The 20,826-nt window shown below is 43.3% G+C and overlaps 1 protein-coding gene across 5 annotated transcripts in view; it reads left to right on the top strand.

The window, feature by feature from the left end:
• The window catches only part of LOC147016448 (uncharacterized), a 226,067-nt gene that overhangs the window by 35,754 nt on the left and 169,487 nt on the right, over nt 1–20,826 (top strand). The window contains exon 1 of one of the 5 annotated variants that reach the window (XM_085845111.1): nt 2,817–2,907. The exons of the other annotated variants lie outside the window; for them this stretch is intronic. The gene's annotated coding sequence lies outside the window, so the exon portion shown is untranslated. Of the gene's footprint in view, nt 1–2,816; nt 2,908–20,826 lie in introns of those variants that run through there. 5 annotated transcript variants of the gene reach the window in all.

The following is a 20,826-nucleotide window of genomic DNA, read 5'->3' as shown; positions in this document are numbered from 1 at the left end:
CCAATGAAATGCTGTTAGAGATTGGCTGGCATTGTGTGATTACACTTTGGTGTAAAAATGACACTGCAGTCAAAATGGAAGATGAAGATTACAGAGGTCTGTGTCTACATGAGCTCGTTTATTGGACACCTGGATCAAACGGTGAACCATGAGGATTAAAGAATAGGTCCTCATCCATTTCAAGAATGAACAGTTTTATGCCCGTGTGAATGGTGACGCATTTGGTGAGATTATTATACTCTTAGTCAAAGCAGTAAGATTCAGGGTGGAAACGCCAACCACCCACCAACCAAATAATCTTTTTTGGTTTACAATCAATGGAGCAACACTCATTTCCCTTACATTATATAATGCGAACTGTGGCGTCTGTCCGTGTGTCTGTCTGTCTCCTGCTTCTGGCGGTCGATTCCTGCATTTTGTCTGACAAACTCCACACGCATACCTGAACATTCAATCAGAAGGAGAATATGATCCCATTCGAGACACATTTTAAATGTATAAATACAACATGGAATCGGTTTGTTTAACAGTGCATTGTATTAAGATATGACCTGAGGAATATCACAAAGTTGAACAAAGCATGTCAACGTTGTTAACAACAGTAGCCTATACTGAAAGTCTTTGAACAAAGTATGCAGTCTTTGAACAAAGAACAAAGCAAGGCGATCATTTAATTAAAGTAAACCTCCATTTATCATTGTGACCTAAAAATAACATTTAATAATAAACTTTAAAGAGCTCCAATATGAAGTTAAATTGAATACTCGATGACTGTTCCAACGAATTACGTCATCGACTCGACCAAGTAATTTGAGTTTGAGCATCTGCTCTGATTCCAGGAGTTGGCGGTTCAAACCCCGACAAGTCATTGGTTAAATGAAAGACTTTAAAAATGGTGTGTGTTGCTCACTTGCTTGATGCTCAACATTTAAAAATGAAAGAACATGGAGAAACTTTAAAAGGTTGGCAACCATTGTACAGGCTTGATGGGCTGAATAGTCTCTTTCTGTGTTGAAGTTCCTTGGAAGGGAAGTAATCCATTATATATTGTGAACAGTGGTGCTTGTCCGTGCATTTGTCTGTCTCCTGTTTACGGCAGCCGCTTCCTGTGCTGCATTTGAAAAGCTCAACATTTAATTTTGAAATTAAGGGAGAACAGGCATTAACTAGAACAGTAGAGCATATACCCCTGCTATGTTGAACAGTTTACGTTTTGTATCCCACTGATAGGTGGGATCTACACCTGGATCTGAACTAAAATCAAATCGGCCTGTTCTTGTCACGTACCCAACTCAACCACCGAGTTTTGTCATAATCCATCCACAACTTTTTGCCATACCATGTTGTATATCGTTTTGGCCCCATCTCTCAATTGGTTCACGGGCGCCAGCAGTGACCACTATTTTCGTTGTGTCTGTGTATCTGTCTGTTTGTGACTCTCTCCAGAGCATAGCTCCGTGATGTTTGATGCGATCTTGATGAAACTTGGACACAAGCTAGATATCATGGTCTGGTTGTGTCTTTTTGTATGAGGGGCGTCCTATGCAACTTGTGGGTGGAGCTATGCCCACTTTAACTTTTTTCCCTCGATTTGTTTTTCTCGCAATTTAATTTCCTAGAAGCTGTGCGTAATGTCCATAAGTACAACATATAAAAAAAATCCGATTTGATTTGGTCAATTTTGACGGAAGAGATAGGTTTTTACGGTAGGGCTTCCTCAAAAGCTTCCACTAACTCAATTGTACCTATTGTGGCATTGTTCAATAATGCCCACGAACCATCGCCGCCTCCCGGCTCGTTTTGAAGTATTAAACAAAATTTTAAAATTTCTCCAATCTGAATCCGGATCTTAACCAAAATCGAATCAATTTGTCCGTATCACACTCCCAACCTGTCCACCAAATTTAATCCAAATCCATGCACAACTTTTTGAGATATCCTGCTCAAAGACAGACAGACAGATAGACAGATAAACAGTGTGAAAACGTAACCTTCGTCCATCTTCGGGTCGGAGGTAACAATGTTGATGCCAATTTTTATTTCGTAAGCAGGATATTGCATGCTCTTTTTGGGGAAACCCAACCTCCGCCACCCAACGTTGCACCACCATTTTGCGGTAGGCAGTATAAGTTTCTCACAGCTCTGGCTCTGAGTGAAACCAAGAATACAACACAATTAACTTTTTAAAAGTCCATGAAATAATTTAAAATGATTAATTAATTAATATTTTTCCCGTCGTGCTGCGGAGGCGTACTTTTGCTCGTATTTAATAATGTATGGATGGATCCCTTGAACCTCAGTGAAGATCAAAATAATTTCTCCGGCCATGTTCATGCGGCCTTTCTTTCAAAGGCTTCCATTTCCTTTTATTCTTGACTCGGTGTTATCTTGTGAACCAATAAAATGTCATACAAGCGTGAGAATATCACTTCGGGTTTAATTAGGATAAACAAACATTTTTTTTCCAAGTACAATTGTTTGCTAATTTTCAAAATATATTGTTCACAATTAAAGAGTCTCTGGACCATCTTTGACAAACCATTCGGCACATTGGTGTGTTTGTTGGGACATCGTACGTTGTAAAACTGACATCAGAGATCAGATGCTGACTCGGTCTTTTGTACCGTGCCAAGTTCCTTCCAGCGAGACGTTTGGACATCTTGCCATGGAACATGGCCGGTGCTGTATGCCAGAGGCCTCGTGGCACACTTGGCATATACTCACAGACATTAGTAATTCCAACACCGTCAGCATCGTTCATGTCACTTTTTTATGGCAAAGGGCACAAGACTTTATGTTCCTTCACTTCACAGGTATTGACGGTCTCTCGATCACCTTTTCCTCTCGTGCCATCTTGATCTCGTGGCTGTTTCCACGGCGCGTCTAACTTCAGCTTCACACGGTCAGGTGTGCACGTCTTGTCTCTCCCACATTTCATCCATCTTTTAAAGTCTAAGCTATTTACTCACCTCCATTGCCCCTTTGGTCTAACTTGTCTCCCATTTTGAGATTTCCCTTTTCCTCATTATGTCTGTAGTTGCATCTCCCTCAAAGTCTCAAACGTCACCACCCCATTTTATGAATCGAAACAGGTGGGGGTTACTGAAAGAACACATGGTGTCCTGGATTTGCTGGGGAGGGTTGGAGGATTGAGTGAGTAGAAAGACCTCGAACCGAGGTTTAATAAAAATACAGGAGGGGGATGGGACATTAACTTGGTTATGGTCATCTTTCCAACTTCTAAACCAGAAAAAGAGCAAACCAACTGACCACTGCCAAACGGAAAGAGGTGGTCGAGAGAGTGAAAATCATGATAACCTGGAAAAAACAGGGAGTGCTTAGAAATGAAGTCATTTGATGGTGGGAAGAGATCACGAGTATGGATGGGGGATGACCTGAGGCATGAGTGAACAGTTGTCTTGAAGCCCTGGAGGGAAGAATAGGACTTAACAGACTGGGTAAGTTGGTTCTACAGGTGAGAGAAAAGAGGAACAAATGAGTGAAGGTGAGCAGTGAGCCTGGATTTTTGGAGCTTAATATGAAGAGGGTTACTGTCAGACTGTGTGCACCCTGCAGAAACCTGGGAGGGACAGAGCCAAGAGAGGGCAGAGGGTATAAGACCAAAAAGGAGGCACCAGAATAGAGAGAGGCCACCAACCAGTCCGTAATGTAAAAGTGACAGTCCGAGACACTCAGCTTCATCGTGGGAGATCCCAATAATTTTGGGGGCCTCCTTCCGAAGGCATCAAGAAGGGCAAGGTGTGAGGCAGGGGTGCCAGCCCAAAGGGGAGAGCAGTACTCCATAAAGCTCCATTAACCCTCTTCTTGTTAAATTAATGAAGGCGTCATAGGTTTTCAAATGTTCAGATTGGCCAAGGAATTACCTCGCACGATGAAGGATGCCGAGTCGCCGGCTGGCTTTGGAGGCCATCTCGGAAATATGATTTGTCCAAGAAAGATCATGTCTGATGGTGAGGCCCACCAGTTTGGGTGACAACTTTTTCAAGTGGTTCAATTAGAAAATTGATTGCAGGGTTTGCAGACATTGCTTTCAGAGAGAGAGGGAGAGAGAGAGGAGAGGAGAGGAGAGGTGAGGTGAGTGTGTGGGATTTTTTTGGGGGGTTGATCACCATCTTGCTCTCGGCCAGATTTACCACGTCAAACATTAATGGCACACTTTTCTGTGTGTGGCAACGTCAGTTTCTCACTTATTGTACTACTTGTTACATTCACCGATTCTACAAGTTCAAGATGGTGGAAACAACGAAAATGCAGCACTTGGTAAGCTGAGCCAGCAATGCACAGAAATCGAGATGACAATCTATTTTTGTTGAAAAGTACCATCTCTGCATGTGTCTGAATGGACAGCTTTAGTTTGTCACATGTTTGCTATCCTTCCTGTACATGGGGTGTGTTGCTTAAGTGGAGGTTTCTAAGAGGCAGGAATTTCCGCACAGTCGGTGGAAAGAGGAGAATGGTGTCAAATGACTGGCTATGATTGAGGTATACAGTAGACCCAAATACAAACTGGATGGATTGGCATTGAGTCAAATGTCTGCGTGGTGAGTAGTGCTAATCATAGTTACCCTTCAGCAGAAAATTTGGGCGTGCCACCAATATACACCGGCCAAATTTTGTTGTGAGATACTTTGGCATCTTTAACATCCACATACTGAAGGAAGGCCTTTTTAACATTGCTTTAGGTTTGCGGAGGAGCTTGTCGATCGATATGTCGTTTGCAGGACAAAGGACATTAATAGGCAATGGCAACATCAACACAGTGTATGAGATTAATCATAATTGGTGTAATCAGTTGGGATAGGCAAGCCTGTGTGCTCCGAGATGCGGTGCCCCCTGCTAGCACTCGATTATGACGTCAGTTTTTAGCTGAGTCGAAGCGTGGCAGGGACCCAACCCAGACCGGACATCTCGATGGTACCAACTCATGCAAACTGCTGCCCTAATGTTAAAAATAAATAAATAAATAAAATACTTGAACCAGCACGAGCGTTCGATTCCAGGCGATGCAATTATTCACGCTCGAGGGTGTAAACCCGGACCATTTCAAAAACCATGTCTGAATGCCTGGAGGCTTTTGAAGTGTGGACGTGAGGAAGAAGAATGATTTTGAACAGGTATTTGCAATGGTGGGTGTAACAATATATCTTCGATGCACAATAGCAAAGAGGTGGTTGATATATCTTGGCCACGTTGTGTGTCACCTGATCCTACAAAAGAAGAGTCTACTGATTGATGGAAGAAGAACAGGAGGAAGGTGAAGAAGCAAATAGGCAGGTAGGCTAGATGATGGAATGGATGAGGAAGTCGAAGGATGAAGCTTGTTAGATCTACTGAAGATGGATTTCAATGGCATTCCATAAAAAAACAATCTTCGGATCGGAGATGACACCTGATGATGATGATTACTGCAAACCTCCACCCAAAATAACTTTAATCCGTCATAGTCATGACCAATTTCAAAAGCTTCCATCACCAATCTTTACGACCTGACCCTTATGTTCCCCGTTTTACCAAATGGAGTCCGACTTCAAATAAGTCCACTGTACTGAAATTAATCTCCACTTATGACGTCGACTACCGAAGGTGGATGGACGTTATGTTTTCGTCCCTGTTTCTCTGTCTGTCTGTGTCTGTCTGTGAGCAGGATATCTCAAAAAGTTATGAACGGATTTGGATGAAATTTGGTGGACAATTTTGGGTAGGTGACACGGGTGAATGGATTCAATTTTGGTTAAGATCCAGATCTGGATACGAGGAATTTTTAAAGTGATTCTTCACCATTGAGAGATAGGGGTCAAACACCATCCATCCATCCATCCATCCATCGGGACCATACTCTGTGCAGAGCGTTGGTGCTGCCTAAGCAGACTCCTTGGCTATTGGGCACAATCCTGGATGGGTCGCCACTCCGACACAGGATATTAGCATGCTGGCACTCACTTTGCCAACCTCAGAAGGATGATAGGCAGAGTCAACCCCATCTGGTATTAATTCAACAGCCGAGCAGAATTTGAACTCAGGATCCTGGGATCCCAAGCCCACCACTCGAGCCATTAAGCCAACACCAGGTATATAGTCAAACACCATATATAGCACGATATCTCAAAACATGTTGTGGACGGATTTGGATAAAACTTGTTGAATGAGTTGGTTAGGTGACAAGAACAAGACCATTTGATTTTTTTTTTTGGTTCGGGTCCGAATCCAGATCAGACCTATCAGTGGGAAAGAAAAGGTAAACCGTTCAGCTTGGCGGAGGTAGGCGCTCTTCCGAGTGTCATTCTCAATAAAATAATGCATTTTTTTGTTTTAAGTAAAAATGAAAGTGCTTACAAATTATTCAAAATGAGAATTCGAGAACTTTTTTTATTCTCATTGTCTATGCCACTCACCTATGTGCAGGTAGCATACTTTCTGGAGGTGTGGTTATGAAACTGATGTGGTGTTGTTCTACATTAGGAATCCAACCGACATGCGATAACGCCGACACAAGGACATCATTTCTGAGCTACCCTCTCCGCTCATTTGTAGTCATTGGGAGTGGAAGTTAGATTTTTTTTTTGTTATTTTTTGGAAACGATCAGTCGATGGAACGAGTAGTTCGGGGTCGAGTGTGAAGATTGATGCAACAGAAGTGAAATGACATCAGTGAGAGAGATTTTCTTGGCGCAGGACCCGTGGTATGTGGAACAGCAATGAAAGGAAAAGCTCATTCCAGGAGAGGAAGACTTTTTATTTTATTTTTTTTTTACACAAAACTTCAGGTCACATCAGGTTTTCTTATATCCAAGCCCCGGTCATCCTTTTGTTGTTTGTCGATTTACTCCGCATTCCTGTTTTAATTGTTCTTACTATATTTTCCTTTGTTATCTTTCTTGATGAACTTGAATTTTTGTATTTTATTTTGCTGTGTTTTTAGTTTTATTTTAATATGGAGAAATCTAATTATATCTAAACCATTCCTTTTGAGCCATTGAAGATTTTTAGATGCTCGTGGAGGATCTCTAAGTCTTACTCGCGTTGTTGTTGTTCTTCTGCTTCTTGTGGATTTTTTAGATCCTCGTGGAGGATCTCTAAGTCTTACTCACGTTGTAGTTCTTCATCTTCTTCTTGTGGGCTTTTTTTGTTTCACAGCCGACAGTTTTCATCGAAACTTCCTGAAACTTGGCATATATATGTAAAAATACTCCGCGCAGACAGTAACCATCTCCGATTTTGAAAATTCCTCCTAGAAAAAAAGTTATGACGTCAAAATATCTCTGCTAATGGAAATCACCGAAAAAAATTATCTCTGAAACTAGGCAAGTTTTTTGAATTCTGTTTGTGGGAATCGAACAGGGCATTAGCAGAGAAGAATTACTGCACATATGATGCATCACTATGACGTCATATCAATTTTTATGACGTCATTCCTATTTTTTGACATTTTTTGTTTCACAACCCAGAGTTTTCATCGGATCTTCGTGAAACTTGCCATGTATATGCAGAAAGCCCACGCGCAGGCAGTAACCATCTCCGATTTTGGAAATTCTTCCGAGAAAAAAAGTTGACGTCATAATATCACCGCTAATGGAAATCGCCTATACCATTATCTCTGAAACTAGGCAATCTGTTTGAATTTTGTTTGTGGGAATCAAGCCGGGCATTAGCACAGATAATTTATCGCAAACCTGATGCATCACAATGACGTCATATTCGTTTTTATTTCGTCATCATGAAGAGGATGAGGATCTTAGCTCATTTGAGCTTGTTTTTTTTTTATAATCGGAGTATTGAATCCAAATGACGAGATCGCCCAGCGCCTGACCAAGATGAGCTTGGTATTTGTTAGGCCGAACAAAAGGCTTTGGAAGGGGCATGAAGTCCGTATTCGTGAGATTGCTTCAAATTACAAAGTCATGGAATCCATCAATACTTCTGATGTCACATCTTTCCTGTTTTCGAACACCCTGATCTATGATCATCAGTTTAAATTCAGTCCTGGTCACTCAACTCTGGACATGCTTCTGCTCTTCTCTCAGCAACGGTTGGAGGCCCTCAATCTAAAACAAGAGGTTGGAACCGTTTCCCTGGGCATCTCTCGAGCATCCGACACAGTCTGGCATCCTGCTTTGCACGCCAAGCTCTCTGCCTGTGGCATAGAATGCCACCTTTATTTCTGGATTTCTGACTTCCCATCAATAAAACTTTCTCATTCTCTCTCCCAGAGGAGACTGGAGTTCCCCAAGATCGTGTTTTGGGCCGAGCCTTGCTCCTTATCTATATAAATGACCTCTCCGATACTCTGTGTAAAACGCTCTCTTCCTTTTTGCAGATGACTCCACATTGTGTTGTACAGTACCCCAATCTCTCTGCTCAGCACACAGCAGCTGTGTCTGTGCTGAGCTGGAAAGGATTACACACTGATGTGATATGTGGAACACGTCCTTCAATCCTCGAAAATCACTCATCCTATCGCTCTGGAAGGATCATCAAACAAACCCACCCTTCTATTTTATTGGTCATCCACTGGAAGAGGATAATTCTCCTGAACTTCTCGGCCTCACCATCCGCTATAACTTTTAGTGGGCAGATCATATAGCAAAGCCGGCCTCCAAAGCCAGCCGCCGACTCGGTAACCTCTGTCGATCCAAGTCTTTCCTTTGGAAAATCAGATACTCATGGTCTACAAGGCTTTGTCCATAGCTTAATGGAGTACTGCTCTCAGCTATGAGCAGACCCCCCAGCAACACATCTGTATCTCCTTAATTTGTGGAACCTGAAGCTCTCAAAACTAGCGAGTTCATAGAACACCTTACCCTGCACAATGTTCAGGTATATAATTAAATTGAAATAAAATAATGATTTTAATGGTCATATAGATTTTTTTTCGGAAGTTTACCGCCATTGATGCAGTGTCTTATACACTATGTCCAAGTACTACAAAACTCGAGGTTTTTGGAAGCAACAAGAATGCGATTTGTGTTCTCCAGTGTTCTCGTGTATAATCGAATGGAAATAAAATAATGATTTTGGAGGTTGTAATAAAAAGAAAACTTCCGGAATTTCCCGCCATTGATGATCTACACCTTATACACCACCTTATTTAGCATGTTACATTAGTTATTCATGCCTGTTTGTGTCTCTTGTGACATCGTGAAAAAAATAGAAGTTTCCTGTTTAGAATGATTTTCATTGTTTGACTGCCAGACAGGCAGACAGTAATAAATAAAAAGTCTCACTCTGTCTGTGCACGTACGATCGGAACAAATTCAGAAACAAAGTACTGTTAAATGGCTGCTTCATTTTCACATTCATGTTCCGATTTGTGTTCAAAATGTCAAATTGTCCCTCGATCATCGACTGATGTTTGTAGACGGACGGACGGACAGACAGACAGAAGTGAACCTATTGCTTAACTCCACATTTCGCTTCGTGCGCACTTGGGGTAATTATAGGGATCTCCTGTGATGAGACCCAGGTCTGTTGTTTTCACGCTGCATGCCGGTCTGAGGGATAACAGATGGTACGGCAGAGGATGATGGAGTCATCAGCAAAGAGATAAAGAGGATTTTCCAGAGAGTCAGAGAGATCATTGATGAAAACCACAAAAAGAACAGGGCCCAGAACACTCCCTTGAGGAACTCCAGCCAGGACAGGAAGAGGAGATGAAAGAACTCCATTTAGGGCCACACGGTGACTGCGACAGGAGAGGAAGTCTGTGAACCATGAGTGGAGATGGTGTAGGATACCATAGGAAGAGAGTTTGGTGAGTAGTGCAGGGTGCCAGACCGTGTCAAAAGCACACGATATGTCTCGGGATATGCTTCTGATTTCATGTCCAGCATTGAGGACCTCCATCCATTGTTGGGAGAGCAGAAGCAGCATATCCAGGGTAGAGTGACCTGGTCTGAAACCAAACTGATGATCGCAAATCAAGCCATTGGAGAAGAGGAAGGATTTAATGTCTGAAGTGATGATGGATTCCAGAACCTTACTGATGATTGGGAGAAGGCTGATTGGTCTGTAGTTGTAGGGATCTGATTTTGCACCTTTTATATGCAGGGCAGTAATGTTCGCTGATTTCCAAGCAGACGGCAGATGATCTTGAGCAAATGAGAGGGTGAATAGAACAGAGAGAGGGTGAGGTGAGCAAGAGCAGAAGAGCAGGTTTTTAGGACACGTGGGCTGATGCCGTCTGGACCGGTTGCAGAATCTGAGTCGAGGTTTGACATCAAGCTCTCCACCTTGTCAGGAGAAAAGGACACAGAGTCCAGGGACACTTGGTTGCGACTGGGTAAGGTGGGTAGAGAAAGCGATGGGTTTTGGACACAAGATTTCGATGCAAACACCGAGTTTAGGCATTCAGCCTTTTCATGTGCGGTATCAGCGGTGCGGCCATTTGAGGTGAGGGAGGGATAGAGGGGGAGCATACACTAGAAACAGACTTGATTAGACACCACCAGGATTTGGAGGAGGGAGAGAGGTTTGAGAGTTCAGACTTGAGCTTAGAAAGATGTTGTTTTCTGGCTCTCCTGAGGGTAGACACACACTTGTTCCGAGCTTTATGGAAGGAACTGAGATTACCCTCAGTTGGGTTTACTTTCCATGAGGCAAAGGGAAGTTGTTTCAGGACAACTGCCTCGCCACAAGCTTCAGTGAACCATGGGCGGGAGGAAGCGTAGGACAACTGAACACGAGAGGCGATAAATCTGTGCATGAGGGAGAGCAAGTTTCTTTGAAAGAATTCCCAGGATGAGTTGATGTTGGAGAAAGTAGCGATGGCAGACCATTCCAGAAGTTTGACGGCTGCTTGGAGACCCTGTCAGTCAGCTTGAGTGACATGAAGCTTTACATTACATTAAATGAAGCCATTGAGCTTTAGATTACACAAATTCTTGGAGAGATGGATATGATGCTCTGGTCCCAGCCCATAGAGGAGAGCAGTACTCCATTAAGCAATGGACAAAGGCCTTGTAGGCTGAGTTTTTCTGCTTCTCCTCAGATTGATGGAAGATCCACATGCAGTGGCCTGCTTTGGAAGCTTGCTTTGATACATGGACAGCTTAAGAGAGATGCGATTGCTCAAGGAAAGCTTTTCAGAACCTTAGAAATCCACAAAGGGCTCAGAGTATTTGAAAGAGTCACGTGAAACCTTCCACATGTTCCAGAATGCACCTCATTTTATCAGCCCCCCATGCCCCCCATGAATTGCAAGTATGTAGGGTATTGCAACCTGAAATTGGTAATTGTTCGGTGAGTCAAGACATGATCACCAGAAGATTGACGATCCTTGATCGTCAGTTATCTTCTTTGTTTGAGGAGTCATTTACAGTTGTATAAAGACACCTGAATGAAAAAGTCCAGGTATTTATCATAAATAATGAAATACTTGTATATTTTTTGTGAAGGCCTGTGATTCAAATTTCAGAAGAGCCCTGTTTTTTTTTATTAGTGTTCGAATTCGACAAGTGAGCAGTCGCTTTGTAATCAGAGATCGGTTTGGAGACAGGCATGGTGATTGCCTGATGGACTTGTCTGAGCGAATGTGGGAATTCACAAGGACGAGAACTGGCTGCCTAATTTCAGGAAATCTTCGCTTGGGGGTTTGAATTGCCGAACCAATGGCACTGTGAAAAGCATTCCACGTCTGGTGATTTCTTCCTTACCAAGCGTTACAATCACCGCCCAGAAGGGAAACTTCACCGGCTGGACCGGCGTCAATTTCCCCCTGCAAGGCACGGGGCAAGCTTTCAAATTCCTTGGCCATTGGGGTATGGCTTTTGAGGACGTAGACTGCCAAAGCTAGGCCAGAACCGACCATTGTATGGCAGACGTGAGGATTGCAGGCTGAGAACCTCACCGTGAGCACGACCACCATTGAGATAGAATTGCCCTTTTGTTGGTGAAAGACATGTTGGTAATTCCATGAGCTGTTGGGTGGAGAGAAACTTGTATTCTGTTTGAAAGATTTAAAGGAATTGATGTCGTGTTGAAATTGGGGTGTACCGAGCAGTCCGCGCAAACGTGCATCGTTTGGACAAACTTTGTGGAAAGTATAGGTTTGAGTTTTATATGAACTAAAGTATGAACGAAAGCATCACACGATTATATACACTACACAAAGTAATTGAACATTATGGTTAAACTTCCTTGCGCAATCTTCGTGCCTCCCTCATTTCTCATGCTTTGAACCCTCAGATTCTTCCTTCACTTGACACCATATAGCGGTGTGTGTGTCTCTCCCCCCCCCCTCTCTTTCTCTCTCTCTCCTCTCTTTCTCTCTCTCCCTCCATCCCCTCCTCTCTCTTTCTCTCTCTCCCTCCATCCCCTCCTCTCTCTCCCTCCATCCCCTCCTCTCTCTCCCTCCATCCCCTCCTCTCTCTCTCCCTCCATCCCCTCCTCTCTCTCCCTCTCTCCCTCACTCCCTCCCACCCTCCCTCCTCCCTCTCACTCCCTCCCACCCTCCCTCCTCTCTCTCTTCTCTCTTTCTCTCTCTCCCTCCTTCTCCCACTCTCTCTCTTTCTCCCCCACTCTCTGTCTCCCTCTCTCCTCCCACCTCTCTCCCACCTCTCTCCCACCTCTCTCCCACCTCTCTCCCACCCCTCTCCCACCTCTCTCCCACCCCTCTCCCACCTCCCTCCCTCCCCCTCTCTCCCTTCCCCTCTCTCCCTCCCCCTCTCTCCCTCCCCTCTCCATCTCCCCCTCTCTCTCCCTCTCTCCCTCCCCTCTCTCTCCCTCCCTCTCTCCCTCCCCCTCTCTCCCTCCCCTCTCTCTCCTCCTCTCTCCCTCCCTCTCTCCCTCCCCTCCTCTCTCTCTCTCTCTCTCTCTCTCCCCCCTCTCCCTCCCTCTCTCCCTCCCCCATCCTCTTGCTCTCTTCCCCCTCCTCTCTCTCCCTCCCCTCCTCTCTCTCTCTCACAATCTCTCCCCCTCTCACAATCTCTCCCCCTCTCACTATCTCTCCCCCACTCTTTTTCTCTCCTCATCTCTCCTCATCTCTCTCTCTCTCTCTCTCTCTCTCTCTCTCTCTCTCTCTCTCTCTCTCTCTCTCTCTCTCTCTCTCTCTCTCTCTCTCTCTCTTTCCTCTCTTTCTCTTCCGCTCCTCACTCTCTCTCTCTCTCCCTCCCTCCCTCCTCTCTCCCTCCCTCCCTCTCTCCCCTCTCTTTCTCTTCCCCTACCTCCACCTTCCTCTCTCTCCCTCACTCCCTCCCTCCCACTCTCTCTCCCTCCCCTCTCTCCCTTCCTCCCTACCCCACCCCTCTCTCCCTCTCTCTGAAAAGAGTATGTTCTCGAAGTCTTTCACTGCATTCACTCTTTATTTTCTTCTTTTTTTATTTCTTTTTTTCGCCACACTCCTCCGCATCTGGTTTTCATTGCCACTGTTTGTCTGAATTAGCCTCCAGGGTTTCTCTTCCTTAACTTCCCTCTCTTTCCACTGTCGTTTCTTCATCATCTCCCTGTTTTCTGCAGTACATTACCTGATGCTTTCCATTCTCCTTTCCAACTTTGTCTGTCTCTCTGCGTCTGTCTCTGTGTTTATCGGTATCTGTGTCTGTCTCTGTCTGTAGATGTAATTGTCTCTGCGTCGGTCTCTGTGAGTCTCAAGGTTTGTAGATGTGTGTGCGTATGCGGGTCGGTGTCTCTTTCTGTCAGTCGATCTCTGTGTTTGGTGGTGTCTGTTTATCGGTCTCTGCCGGTATTTGTCAGTCTCTTGGATGTGCTGCAGGAGTCGGTCTGTCTGTCTCGGTGTAATTTGTGATGTATGAAATTAATTCTGAATATCTCCACTTTACGCAAGCTGATTACCTGTATGGTCACGAAATCAGTCAATCGACAAGCTCAAGGAAGGAATTCTTCAAAAAATACATGCATGCATACATAAACACACACATACATATATACACATACACACACTTACATACAAATACACACACATACATACATATATATATATATATATATATATATATATATATATATATATATATATATATATATATATATATATACATACACACATATATATATATATATATATATATATATATATATATATATATATATATATATACATACACACATACAAACACACATATACACATATACACACATAAACACATATACACACATACATACAAATACACACATATACACACACATACATTCAAACACACACACACACACACACACACACACACACACACACACACACACACACACACACACACACACACACACACACACACATACATACATACATACATACATACATACATACATACATACATACATACATACATACATACATACATACATACATACATACATACATACATACATACATACACACATACATACATACATATTGTTACGGTACTATGAAACCGTATGCATACCAACATACAGGTGCCCCGAAGTTAGTTATGCTGTTGAGTATATGTGTAGATAGAACCCCTCCTTGTATATAGTGGGAAATCAAAGGGGTGCATTGCAATGTTTTTTAGTTAGTTTAATCAATCTTTATATCCCCTCCATTATGAACCACAGTACCTTCCTCTCGCATGGGCTGAACAAAGGCTTGTTCGCCTACTCGCCCAACCGGTGACTCGCTGTCCGAGGCAAAATCCTCTTGCAGTAGTACCTTTTTTTTGGTGAGTCCAGACACGTGGAGTGTGCGGGCTTCCCGGTATGGCCGAAACCCCGCCCAGAAAGGGCGGCCCCATGGAAGCCCCGTCCAATCAGGGCGAACAGTAACGTCGGCTTCACCAAGGCACCTCCCTGCTGAGGGTGATCTATGAATTACGACACCATCCTCAGGGTAGAGGCTTAGAGGGTCGGAGGGTTCGTAGTATGGAGTGCTGAGAGGGAGAGCGAGTGAGCTGGAAAGTGAGTCGTCTTGCGAGTCAGCTGGAAACCCTGATTCCCGCCTCGGACTCCGCTCTACTTGACCCGCGCTTCTTCGTAGACATGGTCTCCACGCGGGCGGCCTTGGACCGAGCCACACGACCATTGGCAGGTGCCGCACCATGGAGCATCCCTTCCCTCCAACGTTCAGATACCCGAGAGAACTGCGATCTCAGCTCACCTCCCTCTGGCTGCGGAGTTCCTTTGCAAACATCTAGGTTTATTTTCGTCTGAGTGCGAGTCTGTGTGTGGCGCCGTCTTTAAGTAGAACTGCATAAGTGTTTTTGTTGATCATTGTAAATCTTGCCTGTTGTATTCCCACGTAAGTCTCCTCTGTGTCTTTCTTTTGTAAGTGCTTGTAAATAAGTTATTGAAGAAATGTTCCCAGTTCGTTTCTGTCTTTTCCTTCATTGGTCCAGCATGGTTCGTATCTGAGGTTAGCCGGGTCTTTATCCCCGATATTCTGTTCATTTTAGCCGGTACGTCCTTGGTAGTTCCGCTCGGTTGCATCCGATCCGGAAAGGTGGTTGGTAGTTGGTAGAGTGATCCGGATCGGGCAAGGAGTACTGAGGGCGTGGTTCCCCGGTAGACGACACCGCGTGATAAATTAGGTAAAATTGTTTCTCGACAAAAAGACCCTACGCTACGTGGTGGAGGTATTGGCGTCCACGTTCGGTTAAGTAACCCGCCGCCTCACTGAATTATCCGTGAGTGACGGCCTACAATTCCGGGAGTCTGGTGGGAGACGACGTAACTTCCTCCACCTTGCAGTCACTCTCGTCACCGGAACCCGGCCCGCAACAGCACACACGCACGCACACGCACGCGCACACACGCACACACGCACACACAGACACATACACACAGATACACACACACATACACACGCATACACAAATATATACACATACACACAAACATACACACAAACATACACACAAACGTACACATATACATACACACATACACACATACACACACACACACACACACACACACACACACACACACACACACACACACACACACACACACACACACACACACACACACACACACACACACACACACACACACACACACACACACACACACACACACACACACACACACACACACACACACACACACACACACACACACAAACATACATACACACACATAGACACATAGATACATATATATATATATATATATATATATATATATATATATATATACATACACACACACACACACACACACACACACACACACACACACACACACACACACACCTACATACACACACCTACATACACACATACATACATACATACATGTAAACACATACATATACTAGTAGTAATGCCCGGCGTTGCTCGGGCTAGCAATAAAGCCTGGTGTTGCCTGGGCTTTCTTGCAAATTTCCTGAATAGCTGTTAGCGGTTAGCGGTTAGGGTTAGGGTTAGCTGTTAGGGTTAGTGTTAGGGTAGCTAACCCTAACCATAACACTTACACTAACCCAAACCCTAACCCTAACAGCTTGGCGTAGCGGAGGTAAACAGCGCCCAGGGCAAAGTGGAAATTTGCGTCCCCGTAGCCCTTAAACTTGAGTGGATTTGAATGGAAAATCCCATAAGGGATATCGATTTATCGATTTTTTTTCGAATATCAGAAGTGTTATGGAAAAAATTTATAGCCAATGACCTAAGTTGGACCAAAAGCCATAATCGTACCGATTTTGAATGGAATCCGTTGGAGTTTATGAAAATGCATCAAAACGAATTTTGAGGGGCCTCTTAAGGAAGACAATAATATCATTAGTACATGTGCCAAATCTTGTTTCATTTCATGCAGTAACAAAAATCTGATGGTGGAACAAAGAAAGGGGCGTGCCGAAATATTAATATAGATGTGTGGGTATGTAACGGTGGCCACCTGATGATCCATGTGGTCGGGAAAGTATGTGTGTTTTTGTGTTTGTGAGTGTATGTTTGTTTGTATGTATGAGTGTGTGTTTGCGTGAGTGTTTGTGTGTGTGTGTGTATATGTGTGTGTTTGTTTTGTTCTCTACTTAATTTTATTATATACTACACCCGTGAATCCGTTGGGTTCCTGTTGTGACAGCGGTTGATAAAAAAATCATTAAAAAAAATAAAAAAAGACAGCTCCAGCGAACTATACCGCTGAGGTTGTTTGCATTGATCAAATAATCCTGAAGAGTACTTGACTGAATCGGGAATTGATTTTTTAAATAATTTTTTTCGTTGCCTGATTTTAACGAAACTTGATATGATATTACGCATCAATGTGACAAAAAAACGGAGAAAAGAAAGTCGAGGAAATTATTGTGTAATCTTCTAAACATAATTATATTTATTAATGAACACGGAAGTATTAGATCAAAATGGCGATGTATATTTTATGCTGAAAAATAAATTGTCTTTGTCGATACTAAATGTTTGAGATATTTTAATAAATCATTTCAAGAAAAAAAAAAAAGAAGATAGCTCCAGCGAACTATACCACTGAGGTTGTTTGCATTGATCAAATTCTCCCGAAGAGTACTTCACTGAATCGTGAATTGATTTTTCAATCATTTTTTTAGTTGCCCGATTTTAACGAAACTTGATACTGCACACCGCAGGAGAATGGTGAGTAAGGTGACCCTAAAATTTTGCACGATCATGTACCATTTTTGCTGTATTTCAGGAACATACATACATATATACAAGAGGAGAGTTTAAGTCATATATAGATACTAGAAGCACCCGCTCCCTACGGGAGCTGTCAAGGGGGTCATGTTATTATATTTATGCCTATTTTACTCCAATGGGTCCCAGGATTACACACCCAAAAACATGGTTGCGATCTCTTCAGCCATTTTTGCAGTACCTGGGAACAGACGGTGAATTATAGTAAGATACTAGACGACCCGTGAACCCGTTAGATTCCCGTTGTGACAGCGGTTGATGAAAAAAAACAAAAAACTAATTTCCAGAAAAAAAAACAAGATAGCTCCCGCGAACTATACCGCTGAGGTTGTTTGCATTGATCAAATTCTCCTGAAGAGTACTTGACTGAATCGGGAATTGATTTTTAAATAATTTTTTTCGTTGCCTGATTTGAATGAAACTTGATACTGCACACCACAGGAGAATGGTAAATAAGGTGGCCCTAAAATTTTTGCACTATCGTGTACCGTTTTGGCTGTATTTCAGGACATACTGTACATACATACATACATCCAAGATGAGTTTTCGTAATATATATATATATATATATATATATATATATATATATATATATATATATATATATATATATATATATATATATAATAATCCTGAGCTCCTGATTACATACAAAGCTTTCATCCACAGCCTGATGGAGTACTGCTCTCCCCTCTGGGCTGGTGCTCCTGCCTCTCACCTTTCTCGACTTCACGCTGTAGAAACCAAGGCATTTAGGACCATTGATGTCTCTCCCGATGAGGCTGAGTCTTTGGGTCTCTCACTCTCTTACCGCAGGCAGGTTGGTGGTCTTTCTGTCTTCTACCATCTCCTCTTTGGCCTCGCCCCTCCCCCCCCCCCGCTCTGTCTGTGATATGTCTCCCCCATATTTCTGCAAGGCGATCATGATCCGCCGGCAACCCCCTTCTGGTAAAACCACCAAAATCACGAATCGCTGGTAACCTTCACTCTTTCATTCCTCTTTTTTTTCCGCCTTTGGAACAAACTCCCTCACTCCATTCAATCCCACTCTTCCCTCCAGGTCTTCAAAACAGCTGTTCACCACCATCTCTTATCTTCCCCCATCCAAAACCACGATCTTTTCTACCCCCGTTAATCCACCCCAAACCCACCTCCTTCAAATTCCCTGCTTTCCTTCCTGAAAGTCCCTGTAATGTCCATCTTGTTTATTCTGTGTACCCCGCCCCGTCTCTCTCCCTTTCACAGATATCCTAATGTCTTTGTTCCCCACTATTTTGTGCTTCCCTCTCCCACTCCTCTTGTCTCCTGCTTTGTTATACGTTTCTGTGTATTAGCTTTTACACGAGCCTCGACATGGTAGATAAAAAAGAAAAGAAGCACATGATAACTCCACATTATTGCAATGATAAATGAGCTTACATACATCATCATCACAGATGTCTAACACAGTGATCATAAATAAACCTGTATATAAACCTTTGGGGCCATGGCCAGATGTGTTTAAAACCTCAAAAGGCCTAGCTGCTCTTTGTCAAAGATTAAGATACATTTCACGAGTTTGTTTACAGCAGTAAGAGCTACTAGGTGGGTTTCATGGGTCTTGACAATAGCAGTGTTGTTATGAAATCCCATTTTGTTTGTTTAGCATGTTATACACAACAATTAAACAACTACGTCGGATTCTGAAACCTGATTGTTGTACAACAGCACAAAATGATATTATATTGTGAAACATACCTGGTGTGTTCACCATGTACGATATTTACAATCTAAAAACTTCTACTAGCAAAGATAACCTCAACAAATATTCCGAGAGCGATGTCGATGGCACGCTTCCCACGTAAAGGAAAATTGAAAGATGGCAGAAAGTTCCACCAGGATGAACCGAGGGTCAAATTAAAGAAATCATTACATATTATCATGGGTCCCCCAATGTTGATTGCAGATACAAAGTTTCATTCAAACAATTTTTTTATGTTTCTGTAATTGAATTTTTTGATATTTGACCTTTTGACCCCGCCCCGTGGGAGCGGGGCCAAAAATGACACTGCTCTTGCACCTTCTTGCCATGTGGTGATCATACCTACCAGGTTTGGTGGATTTTTACTCAACCATTTAGGAGGAGACGGCGTGACAGACAGACAGACAGACAGACAGAGATGATTACGATATCTGCCCGTTTTTCCAAAAAGCATGGGGATAATATTACTATCCTGCCTTCTATTTTGGCCATCTCCCATCCCATCTTCCATTGCAACCATCCCATCCTTTGGCTGGAAATCCACAAACATCATTCCCGTTCAGAATGCTACAACTGATCCTCTCAACTACATATCAGTAAATTTACTTCCATTTATAGAAACGTCATGGAATCCATCATTGCTGCTGACGTTGACTTCCCTCTTTCCAAAGATCCTTATCTCTGTCCATCAGTTGGGATCCGGGCCAGTCAATCACCTCTGAATATGTTTCCGCTTATCTCTCAGCAATAGTGAGATGCCATATATTTCAAACAAGTCACTGTAGACTTCAACACTGTTGCTGTGGACATATCAATGGCATTTGACTCAGTTTGGCATTCTCCTCTGATTTCCAAACTCGCTGCCTGTGGCATACAAGGCTGCCTTCATATGTGTCTTTCTGACTTCCTCCACTCACATCGTCAACACGTATCAATGAAACCCTCTCCTCTCCTCTCGCAGTGGAGACAGGATTGCCTCAACGCAGTAGCTTGGGCACAGTCTTGTTTTAATTGACATAAATGACCTCTCTGATGCTCTGGAAAATCCTTCTTTTTTGCAGATTGCTCCGCATTGTGTTGTACAGTATTCCCATTCCACTGACTGGCAGACAGCAACTGCATGGCAAAAGGAACCCACCAATGTATTTCCATGGTCAGTCATTGGAATATGTTTTGTATCTTGAACTTTGAGGCCATGACCTCTCCTACACTCATTTCAGTCATGTCCTCTTCGACACTCACATCAACCATGACCTCTCCTACACTCACATCAACCATGACCTCTCCTACACTCACATCCACCATGACCTCTCCTACACTCACATCAATCATGACCTCTCCTACACTGACATCAGTCATGACCTCTTCTACACTCACATCAACCATGACCTCTCCTACACTGACATCAGTCATGACCTCTTCTACACTCACATCAACCATGACCTCTCCTACACTCACATCAACCATGACCTCTCCTACACTCAC

The sequence above is a fragment of the Eptatretus burgeri genome, chromosome 11 (genome assembly GCF_056783735.1).
Source record: "Eptatretus burgeri isolate ZD-2024b chromosome 11, Ebu_testis_v1, whole genome shotgun sequence".
NCBI lineage: Eukaryota > Metazoa > Chordata > Myxini > Myxiniformes > Myxinidae > Eptatretus > Eptatretus burgeri.
The sequence above is the reverse complement of the archived record's forward strand: the minus strand, read 5'-3'. Positions and strand labels throughout refer to the sequence as shown.